We start from the raw sequence: 17,500 nt of genomic DNA, 5'->3' as shown, positions 1-17,500 counted from the left end.
GAAATAAGGAGAACTCTAAAAGAGGAGTTAAATAAAAAACGAAGTAGATGTGCAAAAAGTAATTGAAATAGAAAATACGTTGAGAAAAATAGAAGAGGAGAAATGCAAGGGGGCAATGTTACGAAGCAAAGCAAAATATACGGTGGAAGGGGAAAAATGTAGCAGATTCTTTTTTAATCTTGAGAAAAGCAGGGGGAGAGCGGAAACAATTAAAGAACTTAAAAGTAGGAATGGACAGGTGGTCTCAGATACAGAGGGGATTTTAAAAGAAGTCAAATCATTTTATGAGGAACTTTTTAAGTCGGAGGGGGGAGATGAGGAAAAAAGGAATATTTTGTTGCAACAGATAACAAGGAAAGTTGGTGAAGAGGAAAAAAAAAAAATATGTGAAAGGGAAATGGAAACTGAAGAGATCATACATGCCATAAATCAATTAAGAGTGAGGAAAAGCCCCGGAGTAGATGGGTATTGGAAGTGAGTTTTACAAAGTTTTTAAAGAAAAAGTAAGCGTGATTTTAAATGAAATTTTTGAAGAAGTTTTTAAAAAAGAAAGAGTAAGCCCAAGAATGGGGCTAGGATTAATGAAAATAATATACAAGAAAAAAGGAGACAAAAAACTGAGCTGAAAAAATTTTAGACCCATTACAATGCTAAACACTGATTTTAAAATTTTAGCCAAGGTCTTATCAAACAGATTAAAAAATGTCATGCCAAATATAATAGAAACAAAACCAAGCGTATGGAGTAAAGGCAAGAGATATAGCAGATGTTACTAGCAGCATTAGAGATATAGTAGGGTATATAAAAGAAAAAGGCAAAAACTGCTTATGTTATTAGTATGGATTTCGAAAAGGCTTTTGACAGAGTTGAACATGGCTTTTTATTTGCAGTTTTAAAGGAATTTGGGTTTGGGAATAATTTTATAAAATGGATTTCGGTTTTATACAGGGATATATTTACAAAAGTAAAATGCAACGGTTTTTTTAACTCAACCTTTTTAAAGTTTTAAGATCCATAAGACAGGGGTGTCCATTGTCGGCGCAGTTGTACTCTTTGGTAGCAGAACCTTTAGGGCTTTTAATAAATAGAGAAAAAGAATAAATGGAATACAAATGGAAGAGGGGGAAGAATTAAAGAAAATATTTCAATATGCTGATGACACGACAATTGTGGTTGAAAATGTAGAAAGTGTTAAAAGAGTGATGGAGAAAACAAAACTGTATTGTGAGGGTTCGGGTGCAAAAATAAATGAAGAAAAAACTGTATACATGAAATATGGAAGGGCGGAGGTTCTTACAGGGATCTGTAAGTTTACGGAGGTGCAAGAAATAAAGATTTTAGGAATAATTGTAGCAAAGAATGAAAAGGAGGCTATGGACAGTATGTGGGAAGAGACGGTGGGAGGGATGGAAAGAAGACTGATTTTCTGGAGAAGCAGGTTTTTTAAGTTTAAAGGGGAAAATTTTTAGTTGTAAACATGCTAATGTTATCTAGAATGTGGTATACATTACATGTGATGCCATTGCCAGACTGGGTTTTTAAAAGAATAAAGAAATGTGTTTTAGAATTTTTATGGGACAAAAAGCCTCCAAGAATTGCATATTTTACACTGATAGGGAAACCGGGGGAGGGAGGGATGGGTTTGGTGGATGTAGAACAAAAAATGAAAAGCATGAGAGTAAAGGTGGTAAGAAAATATTTGGATGATACGAACAGAGCAGAGTGGAAGAGATGATGGCTCTTTATTTAAATAAATGTGGGGGGATTTTAATTTGGGGGAAAATGTTTTATGGATGAAGCTTAAGAATTGGATGATGGAGGGGAACCCACGATTTTACAAAGAGGTTTTAAGCGCTTGGAGGCTTTTTTTAACAGAGGTGGATTTTAATCCGGAGGGGAGGGAAATGATTTTAAATCAACCTCTGTTTTTAAATGGAAAAATAAAGATGCAAGAGTATGATATCTATTTTAAGAAGTGGTTGAAAAGTGAGGGTTTGTAAAGGTGAGAGATGTTTTATGGGAATTTAAAGAGGGATTCTTACCACTTCAAGTGATCATAGATGCAATGGATGAGGAGAAGGAGGACTTTAATGTAAATGTTTTAAAAAGACAATACGAACAAGTAAAAAAAAGCAATCCCAGGACAATGGCTGGATGAAATTATTAAGGAGGGAGAAAAAAGAAAATAAAATGAGCGTGTTTCTAAAATGTAAAGACAATATGGTGAATTTTAATTTGGGTTCTGTTAAAATGTTTTATGGGTTTTTTATAAATGGAGTTTTTAAAAAACCTCTTGCCAATAAGTTATGGAAAAGGCATTTTAATGAAATTGAAGAGGAAGATATCTGGAAGAACATGACATGGGAATGGTTGGATGTGGATTAGAAAGTTTTGATTATTTTATTAGACAAAATGTGATTTTTACGGAAATGAGATTGTGTGCAATGCAGAAAGAAACTAATGCCCAATGCAGAGTTTGTAAAAAGAAGATGAAGGAATTCTACATTTGTTTTTATTCTGTGAGAAGTTGAGCCCATTTTTTAAGGAATTAAAGGAAATAATCAAAGACTTAAGAGATAATGAGGGGGACTGCAACTGGAATAGATTTTTTATGTTTGGAATGGCAGAGAATACAGCAAACAAGAAACTAATTAATTTGTTTTTAATTTTGGCCAAAAAAGCAATATGGAAAAGAAGGAATATAGTCAAAAACAGAGATTTTATTGTAAACCTACGGTTGATTTTTAAACAGTTGGTTGAAGATTATGTAAAAATGCTGTACAGTTATTTTAAACTGGAAAACAAGATGGGGGATTTTTATGGAATTTTTACGAAGGAGGTTACATATATTTTAAAACAAAAGCACTTTTTTATGCCAAGAGAAGATTAATGAATTTGATGAATTTGTGATTTTAGATGTTTTTGGTTTTTAGTGTTATGCATATTTTGGAAAAATGCTTTTGTGATGCAAAATTTCCCTGTAACAGCTTTTTGTCTTGTACACAACTTGTATTTGACTAATGCAATTGATCAAGGAAAAGGATTAATACAAGGAGAGGTGATGATGGCACAATAAATGAAGAAACAAAGGATCTATTCAAAAGAAGCTACAGCAATAATTGACATTAGTAAAGTGCATAATGGAGGAGCGGAGGACATAATTAGAGCAATAAAGGAAAAAGTAGGCATGGAAAAAATTCTTAAGTGTAAGACCAAGACTAATAAACAATATGAAGTGACTTTTGAAAGCGGAGGAAGTTTGTGATGGACTGTTAAATGGTTTGCAAATTAAAGGACAAATATGTGATGTTAAAAAACTGCAGGACAGGGAATATGTAGTCTCGTTCATGCATCTGCCTGTGTACCTAGATGATGATGACATAACCTCAAAATTGGAAGGATGGGGAGTTACTCCCACAACAGAGATAAGGAGGAGGTTTTACCCAGGAACGGAGATAGAGGATGGGACAAGATTTGTTAAGGTCAAGTTCCCAAAGGAGGTGGCATCATTGCCATACAGTACACAGTTTGAGACAGCTGAAGGCTCGCAGTACTTCAGGATAATACACAGTAGGCAGGTCAAAACTTGTAGACTGTGTTGAAGTCCAGAACATATCGTCAAAGACTGTCCTGAGTTCAAATGTTTTAAATGTAATGAACAAGGACATTTCTCAAGAGACTGTACAGCGGTTGAATGTCCAGACTGTGGTAAACTTCTTAACATATGTGAATGCTGGATGGAAGGCAACGATAAGGAATCAGAGGAGCAACAAAGGATGGATAGGCAGGTGCAAGATGAGATTGCAGAAACCACAGAGACATTTGAACCGGTGGAAAACGAACAACAAAAGCAAATAGAATTTATGGAAAATCAGAAGTTGAAGGACCAAAGTCAACAGGACGAAGAAGAAGACAGAATGGAGGATGATACAGCGGAGGGAGAGGAACAAAAAGTTGCAAATGACAAGGAAGTAAATGATGAAGAGGGGAGCGACAAGATGGAGGAACTGGATGTAGAACAACAGGAGGCAAGGAAAGAAAGAGAAAAGGTTGGGAAAATGATAAGAAGAAAATCAACGAAGGTAAAGCCAAATCTTAACGTTGCTAGAAAGAAAAAGATGACTGAAATAGATAAAAAGAGGTTGGGATTGGTACAAGAACAAGATTGTGAGAGAGACTGAAGATGAATGGTTTTAAATGTTTATTTTGTATTGGTATGGTTTTAAACTTGGTGAGTTTAAATGCAAGAGGTTTAATGGGTGTAAAGAAATTTGAGATGGTAAAAGAACTATGCAAAAAACAGGATGTTATAATTTTACAAGAAACAAACTGGAAAGACGAAATGATTGATGATATGAAAAAGAGATGGAAAGGACAAATGTTTTATAATAATGGGGATGGAAGGATAGGAAGGGGGGTAGCCATTTTAATAAAGGAAAATGTTGAAATTAATTCATATGAAGTTTATAATGACAAAAATGGCAAATGTGTTGGGATTAATATTAGGAAAGATGATAATGAATTTGTGATAATTAATTTGCATGCACCCACTCAAGAGGGAGAAAAAAAAGTTTTTTTTGGGGGATTAAGGGTTTTAACAAAGAAATATAAAAATGTCATTTTATTTGGGGATTTTAATACTGTTTTTAGTAAGTTGGACATGGCAGATGGGATGGTTTTTAGAACAGATGTGGGAAGGAAAGAGTTAAAAGAAATGATGGAGGAAAGAAATTTTATAGATGTTTGGAGGGAAAACCATGAAAGGAGAAGAGACTTTTCCAGAAGACAACTGGTTGGGAATTTTATGTGTCAGACAAGAATCGAATTTTATTTTAAGTGAAAGGGATATGGAATATTTTCTGGGGGACATTTGTTATAAGGATACCAGCTTGAGTGATCACAAAATGCTTTTATGGAATATTGATTTTAGTAAAGAAAAAAAAGGGCCTGAAGTGTGGATACTAAATTCTGAAATTTTGACAAGTGAAAATTATAGAACAGGAATTGAGGAAATATTAGACAGAGAAAGAGGACGGTATGTATTTTGAAGATAAACCGATTATGGTGGCAAAATGTAAAGTATGAAATAAAAAAAATATTCTATAAACTATAGCAAACTGATACAGAAAGTTAAAAAAGCAAAGGAGCTGGAAATAAGGAAAAAACTCAGAGAAGCAACAAATAAAAGTGAAGTAAAGATAAAACAGATTATACTTTTGGAGGAAGAGTTATGGAAAATTGAGGAAGAAAAGTGTAAAGGAGCAATTATAAGGAGCAAGGCAAAAAACACAATTGCAGGAGAAAAATGTACAAAATTTTTCTTTAATTTGGAAAAAAGTAGAGGCAAGGCAAAGTTAATAAAAGAATTACAAAATAAAAAAGGAGAAATAGTGAAAGATATAAGTGGAATTTTAACAGAGGTGAAAGAGTATTATAAGGGGCTTTTTGAAACAAAAGGAATCGACGAAAAAGAGAAAAATCAGTTATTAGAGTGTGTTACAGCTAAAGTAAGTAGAGAAGATAAAGAAGAATGTGATAAAGAAATTAGTGAAGAGGAAATTGTACAAGCTATCAATAGTTTAAAAGGGAACAAAAGCCCGGGGACAGATGGGATAGTAAATGAATTCTATAAAGTTTTTAAAGAGAAGATAAGTGGGATTTTAAAGGAATTATATAAGGAGATTTTTAATAAAAGAGAATTGGATCAGAGGAGTGAGTATAGGGTTGATTAAATTAATTTATAAAAGGAAAGGAAGTAAAAATAATTTAGGCCAATATCAATGTTAAATACAGATTTAAAAATACTAGCTAAAATCCTTGCAAACAAAATGAAAAATGTTTTACCCAAAATTATAGTGACTAATCAAGCGTATGGTGTGAGAGGGAGAGATATTGCTGATATAAAGAGTGGGATAAGAGACATAATAAGCTATTTAAATGAAACACAGAAGGATGGATATGTTGTTAATTTAGATTTTGAAAAGGCTTTTGATAGGGTAGAACATGTTTTTTTATTTGCAATTTTAGAACGTTTTGGGTTTGGAAAAAATTTTAACGAATGGATAAAAATTTTATATAACAACGTAATGACAAGAGTGGTGTGTAATGGATTCTTAACTGAACCTTTTAAAATAACAAGGTCAATAAGGCAAGGATGTCCACTTTCTGCACAGCTATATACTTTGGTAGCAGAACCCTTATGTTTAATGATTAAGAAAGATAAAAGCATTCAAGGTATTAAAATAGAAGAAGGTAAAGAAGAGAAAAAGATATTTCAATATGCAGACGACACAACATTGATTTTAAAAGACTTAGAAAGTATGAAGGAAGTAATGAGAAAAGTAGAGAGGTATGGTAAAAGTACAGGTGCAAGAATTAATGAAGAAAAAACTGTGTACATGAAGTTTGGAAGGGTACCAAATTTAGTAGGGATTTTTAATTTTGAAGAGGTGAAGGAAACAAAAATTTTGGGTGTGACTTTAGGAAAAGATGAGAAAGGGGCAAGAGAAAGAATGTTTGAAAAGTTGGTGGGGGAAATGGAAAGGAGATTAATTTTTTGGAGGGGAAGATTTTTAAGTTTGAAAGGGAAAATTTTAGTGGTTAATGCTTTAATGTTATCCAAAAAGTGCTATATTTTAACGGTGAGCGCAATACCAAGATGGGTGGAAGTAAGAATAAAAAGATGTGTTTTAGATTTTGGTTTTGGGAGAAGAAGCCCCCAAGAGTTGCTTATAACACTCTGATAGGGCAGACTGATAAAGGTGGGATGGGATTATCTGATGTAGAATTAAAAAAGAAAAGTATGAGAATTAAAGTGGTGAAAAAGTATATAGATGATCAAGAAAAAGGAGAATGGAAAGATACAATGAAATACTTTTTGGACAAATGTGGGGAAGTGAAACTAGGAGACAATGTTTTATGGATGAAAATGAAAACATGGATGTTTGAAAAAATACCAGATTTTTATAAAGAAGTTTTAAAAGCTTGGTTTTTTTTTTTCTTTTCTCTCAAAGGCTGATTTTATACCTGGAGGGAGAAAAGAGATTTTTAAACCAAACCATTGTTTTTTTTAATAAGCATATTGTGTGAAAGTGGGAAAGAAATATTTTATAAAAAAAATGGTGGGGAGTGTTGGTATTGCAAGATTAAGAGATATTATGTATGAGATAAGAGAGGGTTTTTTACCAGTGCAAGTGATTATTGATGAGTTGGAAGAAGCTAAAGAAGAGTATGACATAAATAATGTAAAGAAGCAATATAAAGAAATGAAAAGTGCAATACCAAAAGGGTGGATAAATGAAATACAGAAGGAAGAAAAAGAGGAAGGAAAGACTGAAGTGTATTTTGTTAATCAAAATAAAAGAATAGGTTTTAATTTAGGGAATGTGAAAATGTTTTATCAGGTTTTAAGGGAAGAGATTTTTAAAAAACCAAATTCAAATGATATGTGGTTACGGAGCAACTTTCCCAATGGTTTTTGAAAGAGGGGAAGAAATATGGGAAAATATATAACTGTGGAGTATTGGTGAGCACAAATTTGGAGTGTCTTGATTATTTTATAAGGCATAATGTAATATGGTCGGAAATGAGGTTGTGTACAATAAAAAAAGAACAAACTGCATTATGTAAGGTCTGTAAAAAACAAGATGAAGGTTTGTTGCATTTGTTCCTACTGTGTGAGAAATTAGTATCTTTTTTTTAAAGTTTAAAAAAAAATAGTGAACGAGCTAGGGGGAAGAAAAGAAGATCAAGATTGGCAAAAAACATTTATGTTTGGAATAGAGGAAAAGTGTAAGAATAAAATTATGATCAATTTGTTATAGGATTGTACTTGGTACTAGGTGGTACCCAAGTGGGGCAACATGCACAAGATCCATCTCGGTCCCAGCTTTAAACCCAGTTGACATTTGTATGTGGGGCCCGTGTGGTTTTGAAATGGGCTGATAAATGGGCTCTGTATGGGATTGTCCGCGGGTTACATAATGGCCCCATGTTAATTGCCCAGATGAATTTCATGTAGAATTGTACTTGGTACTAGGTGGTACCCAAGTGGGCAACATGCACAAGATCCATCTCGGTCCCAGCTTTAACCCAGTTGACATTTGTATGTGGGGCCCGTGTGGTTTTTGAAATGGGCTGAAAAATGGGCTCTGTATGGGATTGTCCGTGGTTCCATAATGGGCCCATGTTTATCGCCCAGGTGGATTTCATGTAGGATTGCACTTTGTACTAGACGGGACTCAAGTGGGCAACATGCACAAGACCCAGCTCGGTCCCAGCTGTCAATATTTGTATGTGGGGCCCATGTTGGTTTGAAATGGGCTGAAAAATGGGCTCTGTATGGGATTTTCTGTGGGTTCAATAATGGCCCCATGCCAACTGCCCACATGGATTTCATATAGAATGGCACTTATAAACAGGTGGGCACCTTACTGGGGCAACATGCATAAGACCCATCGTGGGTCCCAGCTTTAGGTTTTTTTTTTTTGGGTACTACAAGGTTACTACATGGGCTGAAATATGGGCTGGAAGTGGGTTTGTCCACGGGTTCCATGTTGGCCCCAGCAACTTACTCATTTAGGTTTTATGATGCAGGATTTCACAGGGCTGTAGGTGGGGCCCAACTAGGAATCATATGCATGTGGCCCAACTAGAGATCATCTGGGTTCCATCTAAATGAGAAGCAATACCACACAAACAAGTTTTAAAGCATTAGAGAACACAGTGAGACTGAAATATGTTCAAAATCCAGCTTTATTTTAACTAACTATCATGTCATGTTTATGTCACAATGGCACAAAACTATTTTAGAACCAGCCATGAGTGTTTGGGAAAGCTGCCAACCCAACAAATTTGAGAACACGATCGTCAGAAAAAATACAAGAACTAGAACAGCTAGATGCAGCAACTTATAACCTTATAACCTTTTCAGTAAAATTTAAACTGCAGCCATCTTTTGGTGTATTCTTGATGCCCTTTGTCCTCCTCTGTCTCTTGCTCCAGTGAACCATTTTGACAGTGCCCTCTCAGCTTCTTGCTGGTTGACCTTTGATGTCAGGGGGTTGTTCTTAAGAGCCTCTGCAAAAACAAATGAATTTTTTAATACAAACTAATTAATATTACAAATAGAGTCTGATCAATTTGCTGTGGATCAGTAGCGGCAGATAATCACATTCTGGATGACTCAATTCAGTAGTTATTAAATTTGGCGGATCTCACAAACTTTAGAACTGCAGTCATGTCATCAAAAGTGTAGAATTATTACGAGGTCACAAGAAATATATACACATTTGGTGTGTATGTTCTAAAGAAATGCTATGTGGAGGAACATTGTCTAATGGATTTAAAGCAACAAACCTGATTTGATTTGTGTCTGCTCTCTGTCTAAGGCAGTCCAAACTCACAGCAGAAAGTGACAGGGAAATTTAGCTTGTGTGATTACCTGCACCTGTCTTTCTATTTAAAAAAAAAAAATTGTCTAAAAGTTTAATGTACTGCACTATTTAAATAAAATAGATTTTCGGACTATTATTTTCATATGCCGGGCTTTACAGGATTAAGTAGGCACGTGGGGAGGAAACTGGAAGGAATGAAATTCAGTCATTCTGTCTGCAGATTTTAAAATGAAATTGGTAACACTTTACAATAACATTCTATTTTTTGTTAGTTAATTACCTTTGTAACAATGACAAATACTTCTAAAGCATTTATTAAATCTTAGTTCATGTTAATTTCAACATTTACTAATACATAACCAAATAAAACATTTTAGCTGTTAATATAGCTTAATGGACCTGAGCTAATATGAATTAACAATGGTTGGTTGTGTTTTCATTAACTAATGTTAACAAAGAATAATACTGTAACAAAAGCATTGCTCACTGTTAGCTGATTGGTAGTTAATGCATTAACCAATGTAAACTTATTGTAAAGTGTCACCATCAAATTTAAGATCATTATTAACAACTGAAGTTTTTACTTAATTGATTTACTTACCATACACAACGTTGAAAATACGCAAATCTTTAAATTTTTTTTCCCCATGACGGCCAAACAAATTGTACTCCAATGCCAGCTCATTTGAAAAGATGTATTTCATCATTCTTCTCGTTGCGTCATCTATACTTGTGCCGCCCACATCTGCCACCATGGCAACCTAAGGATGAGAGCCAAAGATAGAAAACAAAAGTTTACATAAACTGCAAAAAAACAATAAGCTAAGATTAATAAAATCAATTCCTGAAAGTATATGGAAAATTAGTTGCAATAGATATTTTTATATCAAATGGTACTTTGCAATCTATGTACAAATACTTACTGAACTTTAAACTTTATTTTAAAATTTTAAATTTAAACTTTATTAGACTTAAAAAGGTATAGCAATAAAAAAAAGAAACTACAACAATTTATCAATTAAAATAAATATGTAGGCCTTACAACATGTAAACTTACAACAGCAGACATGACACTACGATCCCCCAGCTTCTGATCAAGAGCCTCAAGGTCAGCCTGGGTTTTCAGAGGTAAGACCACTCCTTCAGGAACCTCTACCATTGATCCATCTTGCTTCATCAGGACATTCAACATCTTTCCATGAACACGTTGTGTCTCCTTCACCACTTCTAAAAAAACTATAATAATATTAAACAACACTTCACAACAAGTTCTGCACAACACCCCCTCCGTCCGTCTGGCCAACAACTCCTCGGGCTGGGGAGCTGGCGACTCCTCGGGCTGTGGGGCTGGTAATTGTAGCTGTGGGGCTGGTGCCTCATTGGGCAGTGGGGTTTTGGAAGTGATTGCTCACTTCTCTCACTGCTGGCCAAAGGAGTTGGTTTGGTGGAGTGGGTGGAAGCTCCTCTGAAGAATCTGAATTCTCACTTGATTGCAGCTGGGTGCTCAGTTGACTCTGGAGGATTTTTGCACTTGGCCTAGAGAAGTAAACACAAACATATAAAACACACTTCACCTACTACCTTCATATTATTTCTAGAGGGCCATGGAATTCGACCTGCATTGCTCCAAATAACACCTACCTATTTTTTTCTTGAGATATTTTCTGTGTCTGTCAAGTCTGATGAATACTCAGCTTGGTGCAGTCTAACCCTAGCTTCGGCATAAGATGCTGTAAAACACAATGATACACAAAAGGAGTGAGGCAAATTTTGAAATTCACATTAGCGTTTAGTACCACCGAATGCAACATTTGTTCCAGAATATATGCAAATAACTATAAATCAGATTTCACATCTTATTTGCAAAGTGTTATTGTGGTTTTTCTTTCCTATCCATCAAGAGCACATCTGATTTAATTAATAAACTGTGTCAAGCCTGGTGTGATCCTGTAGGAGTGAAAACCTATAGTTATATCAGCCCTTTATGTATTACTTTGGAAAACAAAGATGTAAAGAAATGAACACAAACATAAAGAGTTCAAGGGTCAAATAACTAATTAACGGAAGCAAAGTATAGCAGTATTTATTCTACTATATTTAATAAAGGAGGAAAATCAGTTACCTGCATTTCCCCATTACACGCACATTACACGCTATCCAGTTGCTGGCTGGTGGTGTGTGCTCTTTTACAGCCTTCGTTACATTGGATAGTGAGACTGGTGGCCACCAGCATACTTTTCTCTCTGTGCCCTTGAACCACTCGAATGGAATTATGTCCATTTTCTTGCAGCCATCAGAGTCAACCTCATCCACAAACTCCACAACACTGAACGAGGACACCCTGCAGAGTTCAATAAATCATGTACTGTGTAGCTGAGGCAAAGCCACAAACATATTATTAAGAGGCAAGTCTGTCACTGGAGCACTGGAAAGCTGACCAGACAGTTTTGATAGCAAACAGACTCCAAGAGATGTAGAATCAAGAGGGTAGTTGAAAAAAACATGTCCCTGTCTGAAAAAGTTCATACACCACATGTGTTCCTCCAGTCACAGTGGAATGCACAATGTTCCGCACAATCCCAACTCTTCCCTCAAGTTCAAAAACAATTGGTACCAATGGAGCTTGAGATCATTGTGTCTTTGTGTTTGAACATTTTGTATTGAACATACTGATGCAGCGGAAATTCTGTCAGCATTGGTCCAAATTCATGAAGCTGTGTCAGTTTAACATTTTCAGGCATTTCTTCGGACATGTGAGCAAATAAATGCCTTTCATAAACACGCCTGACAATTTGTTGCACAGGATTCTGTGGTCTTCTCACCATTTTTTTCAACTGTCCCAAATAATTCTCAAATGGAAAACATGAAACTGAATCCAGAGGGCCATACTTTTTAGCATCATCTGCTAAATGTAAAAGACTGTGTGTATTGTTAACCAGAAATTTTTTCCCATATATCTTCTCAAAGTTGGTAACAAAACATCTTAATAATTTTTGGGCATACCCATAGAATTCTCTACACATAGGAGACAAAAGTATTCTCATAGCAGATGACAACACAAGAAAGTTTTTGTACTGTTGACGTGGTAATCTTTGAAAAAGCACAACAGGCCCTGTATATAATAAAAACTGCCTGAATTCTGTAGCCTTCCATTGGCTGTACTCAGTCAAAGAACGTGGCTTTCTGGAAAAGCTTCGAGGTAAGCTTGGTCTACACAGTTTCAAGTGATCAGAGATAGCAGATAGATTAGAAGACGAAACCCGACAATGCAATGGTCCCTTGAACCACAGAGCAATTAATTTACGGACAATGCCCAAGCAAACTAAATGCATACAGTCCAAAGGAAAACTGGAAACCATGCCAATGCCTAGGCCCTGGAGAGGTGATTTAGAGTGGTGGTGCTCTTCATCAAACATTTGATCAAACTGAGTGTCTGTTCTTAGGCTTGAATCCATGTCAGGAAACACAACTTTACCATCAAGATAAACGCCATACTGCGTGCAAACGCTCACAAGAACTGTAGCCACCATGACCTTTGACACATTTTAAAAAGGCTCTTGCTGGAGTGTCACAGATAAACGCATCTGGCAGTGGTACATTGTAGTGTTTACCATTAAAAGTTACACCAACTCTTGTGACAACTTTTAAATCTTCTATAAAATCATGCATGTAGTCATTTACTGATTCAGGTTTACAGGGACCTGCATAGACACCAATTATAAACACATTTGCTTTTGGTAATTCAACTATTTGACCTAATATAGGCCACAACTGCATATTAGAGCTCCTAGAAAGAGGTAATCCATCAACATTCACACGAACAGTCAATGTATCTGTTGTCAGTTCACTCTCGCTTGTAATTTTCAATTCTGAAATTATTGCACTTGTAAGGCCAAAATCATAGTAGCTACCCTGACCCATCTTTTTCACATCACATTCTTTCACTGTACTGAGGAGAGTTCTGGGATCCTTCGGTAAATCTAAACCTAGCTCCAAAAGTATACCTAATAGTTCTGAAAGTGCAGAATGAGATACATTTCGGTTAGGTGCCCACTCAGCCAGTTTCCTTTTTGCATCATTATGGGGTTCCTCTTCAGGATTATCAGAGCAAGAATCTTCATCAGGATCACTTGCCATGTACAAGTCATCAACTTCAGTATCAACATCAAAATCCAGATTTACAGTTTCATCAGCATTGTCCTCAATATTTTGCACTGCCTGGTCCACAGCCTGATCTGCCTGCTCCATAGCCTCCATTGCAATACTCATTAAATGCTGCTGCACTCTGACTTTGATTCTCCTCCTCCTCGTCCGTGAATTGCCATTAAGGTAATCCATTTCACTACAACACACAGAAACCAGGGGCAAAAAGCGATATGTACTGTATGCTGCGTCCTCCAGAGGTCGCATTTGAAGGCTGATTATGTCATCAGGGATGTCTTATTTAAGAAAAGCAAACTTAATAAAAATGTATTGTTATTTTTAGTGAGGTGTCAAATATTGTAACTTCTTAATTTGCAATCTAAGGGTTACTTTTCTTAAATGAGATCATCTCAATGACGTATGCAGCCTTCAAATAAGACCTCCCGAGGATGCAACTATTGGAACAGTTAAGTCGAGTCATCATATACCTATTATATTTAGTTTTGAGATCAAAATATGCATAATGGAAGAGAGTTTAGAATTTCAGCATTTAATTTCTTGATATTTATATGTGTAGGAGTAACACAAGTTTAATAGACAAACATAAACACAAGATAATCCAAAAACATTGGTAACAGCTACAAAGCGGAGGCGGGGAACAATGACAGGAATACACAAACAGCAACAACAACTGAAGCACAGAGGTTTAAATAGACTGGTTAACAAGGGGCTGATTAAGCAAAGATGTTGGTGATTGATGTCAGGGACCGTGACAGTTGTAGAATGCAGTTTGTTGTTGCTAAACTGCATGACGTGCTTGATACTAAACAGTGTTATTTAAAGCGTATTAAGCCAAGAAAGAGATACTGTTCCCTAGGCAGCCTCCTGTCCGCGTGTTCCGAGATAACCGTATACAGCAGAGTTATTTTACATTTGATTACTTTATTAATTTTCTGTTGTAGGCTACTGTATGTAGGTAATACCACTGTTGGTACATCCTCCTGAAAAACCTAAAACACTATTTTATTTAGGGCGTTCACACATGGCGTCTTTTTTGACAAGTACAAGTTGACAGGGGTGCCTTTTTTAGTAAAAAAAAAGCTGGCACCAATTGATTCCAAATAGCAGCCAAGGGTGTCTTTTGTCGTTATAACAACAGCTGCTACAGTAGCCTATGCCCGCCAAGTTCCGGTAAAAGGGAGGTAACATTTTGTTATCAGCTGGTTATGGTATTGATAACTTTTGCTGAGCGAACGATAATGTTAGCTAACGTTAACAGATAGTTTCGTTAACGACAAGTAGTAGATGATACACTTATCTTTACATTAAGGATCTGTCCAATCTGTGCCCACACAGCATCTTTATGATGTATATTATCGTAGAGTTTTGTGCTCATGTAATATAACTCCTCGTGCTACGACACTTGTACAATAAGTCCATCTACCAGCACCTTCACCATTTTTTTTTCTTGTTGCTATGGAAACGACAGGTCTCGCTAAGATGCTCTGAGCTGCAGAAAAAGACGCTGGCGGTGGGCATTTGAAAACAAGGTTTACTTAATAGAATATTATAATGTAAAAAAAAAAAAAAAAGACACTGACAGCTTCAAAAAAGATGCCAAGTGTGAACACACCCTAAATTTGAATTTTTGTTTTGTTGTATTTTTGTTTGTTTCTTTTGTTCTTTATTGTATTGGTGACTGTTTACCTTTTGTTTTTATTTTTTTTTGTAATTGTGAAATTTCACTAACATTTAAAATTACTCATATCATAAAATAAGACTATAATCACCCACCTATAATCATGCTAAATAATCATGATTTCAATACTGACCAAAATAATCGTGATTATGATTTTTGCCATTATCAAGAATCTTAATCAAGCCCTAGTAGGAGTTTAAACTACATTAAAACACAGCACTTTTTTTGTATTATAGTATTTTTGTATAAAGTCAATTTAGCTTAAAACTATTGGGACATCTGACTACAATGTTTTTGATAGCTGGGTGAGTTTTTGAAATCTATGTGAGTTCTGTTACATGTATTTGCTTAATAAGTTGTGAAGACTGAATTAACTGTTAAAAAGCATAAGCCAACATCAAATAGTGGGGGGAAAATTGAGCAATTCTAAAGTTGAGAGAAGATGAAAAATCAATGAGGTATTGTAAAAACATTGGCCATAACCGATATAACAATTTCTAATAAATACAAAGTATATCCTTAGTGAAACTATATTTGCATATAGAAAAAATAATAAATTTCAAATTACTTACATGGTATATAGAAGAAACACCTGCCAGCTATTCAGTATCTGAAAAAAAAAATTAAAATAAAAGTATGATGATGCTCGTAGTAGAAAAGGCTGTTATTCTAATGTTTGATTAGAGGTTATGGTTGCCACCTTCAATGTAGCAAAATAAGGGTCACCCATTCATGCCGGTCAAAAAGAAAGAGAATAATAATAGAATAAGAAGCTAACTGATTATTGCAACACATGACAACTTGACAGCTCAACAATAAAACATGAGAACAATGTGAATGTACTTAATATTATCATTTGATTTCTATAGAACTCTATCAGGGTATGTCTGTGTGTCTAAACAGTCATTCTTTTTGGAACTTTTTATCACTTTTAAAACAATTCTGGATGGGGTGAATTTTGAATCTTTAATTATTTTAATTTAATCAGGACTAAATATAATTAAGTGTCCCACTTTTAAGTATAAATTAACTCTTTTAAAAAACTTTTTAATACAATATATTGTGTATGACAGGATTAGCTTATGATCATAAATTATTAAACATTATTTTATAATATTAATAACATTCTAATAATAAAACATTTAAAATCTTTATACCAACCGATATAAAAATATATTTATAATATCAATTATAATCTGTCTAATAATGTCTAAAGGTAACAGGTTAGGGCTCTGATAACGTATGAAATATTATATTAATACGTAATAATATACTGGGATTTTTGACAAACTGTGGAGTTCGCCTTACAGACGCATTGACAACTGTTGTATTTGGATTGTGCTTCCTCTTCGTTTGCCGAGCGGGACATGCATGCTCAAAGTGTTTAAAAAATGCGCGGGTTTACACGCGCAGCGAGCTCCAGACTCTGTCGCTTTGGGAACAAAGACACTGATATTCTGCTGATAAAACAAACATTTGTTTAAACTTCGAACTATTTGACCTTACTGTTTCTATGCTGCCCCATTAGATGACTTCAATTGTATTTTTATTTTTATTTTACATTTCAACGAATTCCAAGTCGAATTGTTAATTAATTATAGCACTGACCACGATGACACTACTTTCCCCAAGAATGAAAAATAACAGCAGTTATATGAACTATAATGACTCTATATGAAAGGGTTTATATTTATGGAATTATACAGTAATTATTAAAAACACATTTACAACATCATCATATAATCAAAGAATGTACTCACGCGAAGTACGCTGTCACGAGATCAAATACCACTAACCGCCAACAGATTGCACACATGGCGCCATTGGCTAGTGCGAGGATCGTCATGACGATTCGTTCATTTCGTCTTACATGTGACAAGCAAAATACTCGGAAGTCAAAGATATCATAGGGTACTGTTTTCTCATAATTGTCATTTTGGGCTGCATTGTATGATTTCCTAATTTCAGGAATATGATTAATTGCGCAAGGTGGATGTGTTTGGGGAATTTGTGTGCGTGTATAAAAATCTAACCTTTACCCACAAAATTTAAACGCGCCGCAATGAACACACTGACGAAACGCCAATTCGTTCACATTTTGAATGAACGGATCGAACAAGAGAAAGTCCAGTAAAATATCCGGACTCCTGCAGTTTTTTATATGATTTTCATTTTTTTTTTTTTTTTTTTTTTTTTTTAATTTTTTTTTTTTTTTTTTTTTTTTTTTTTTTGTTAAATCTTACATCCTTTATAAACACCCTGC

Source organism: Cyprinus carpio, unplaced genomic scaffold, assembly GCF_018340385.1.
Source record: "Cyprinus carpio isolate SPL01 unplaced genomic scaffold, ASM1834038v1 S000000031, whole genome shotgun sequence".
Classification (NCBI taxonomy): Eukaryota; Metazoa; Chordata; class Actinopteri; order Cypriniformes; family Cyprinidae; genus Cyprinus; species Cyprinus carpio.
This window is presented reverse-complemented; position numbering follows the sequence as displayed.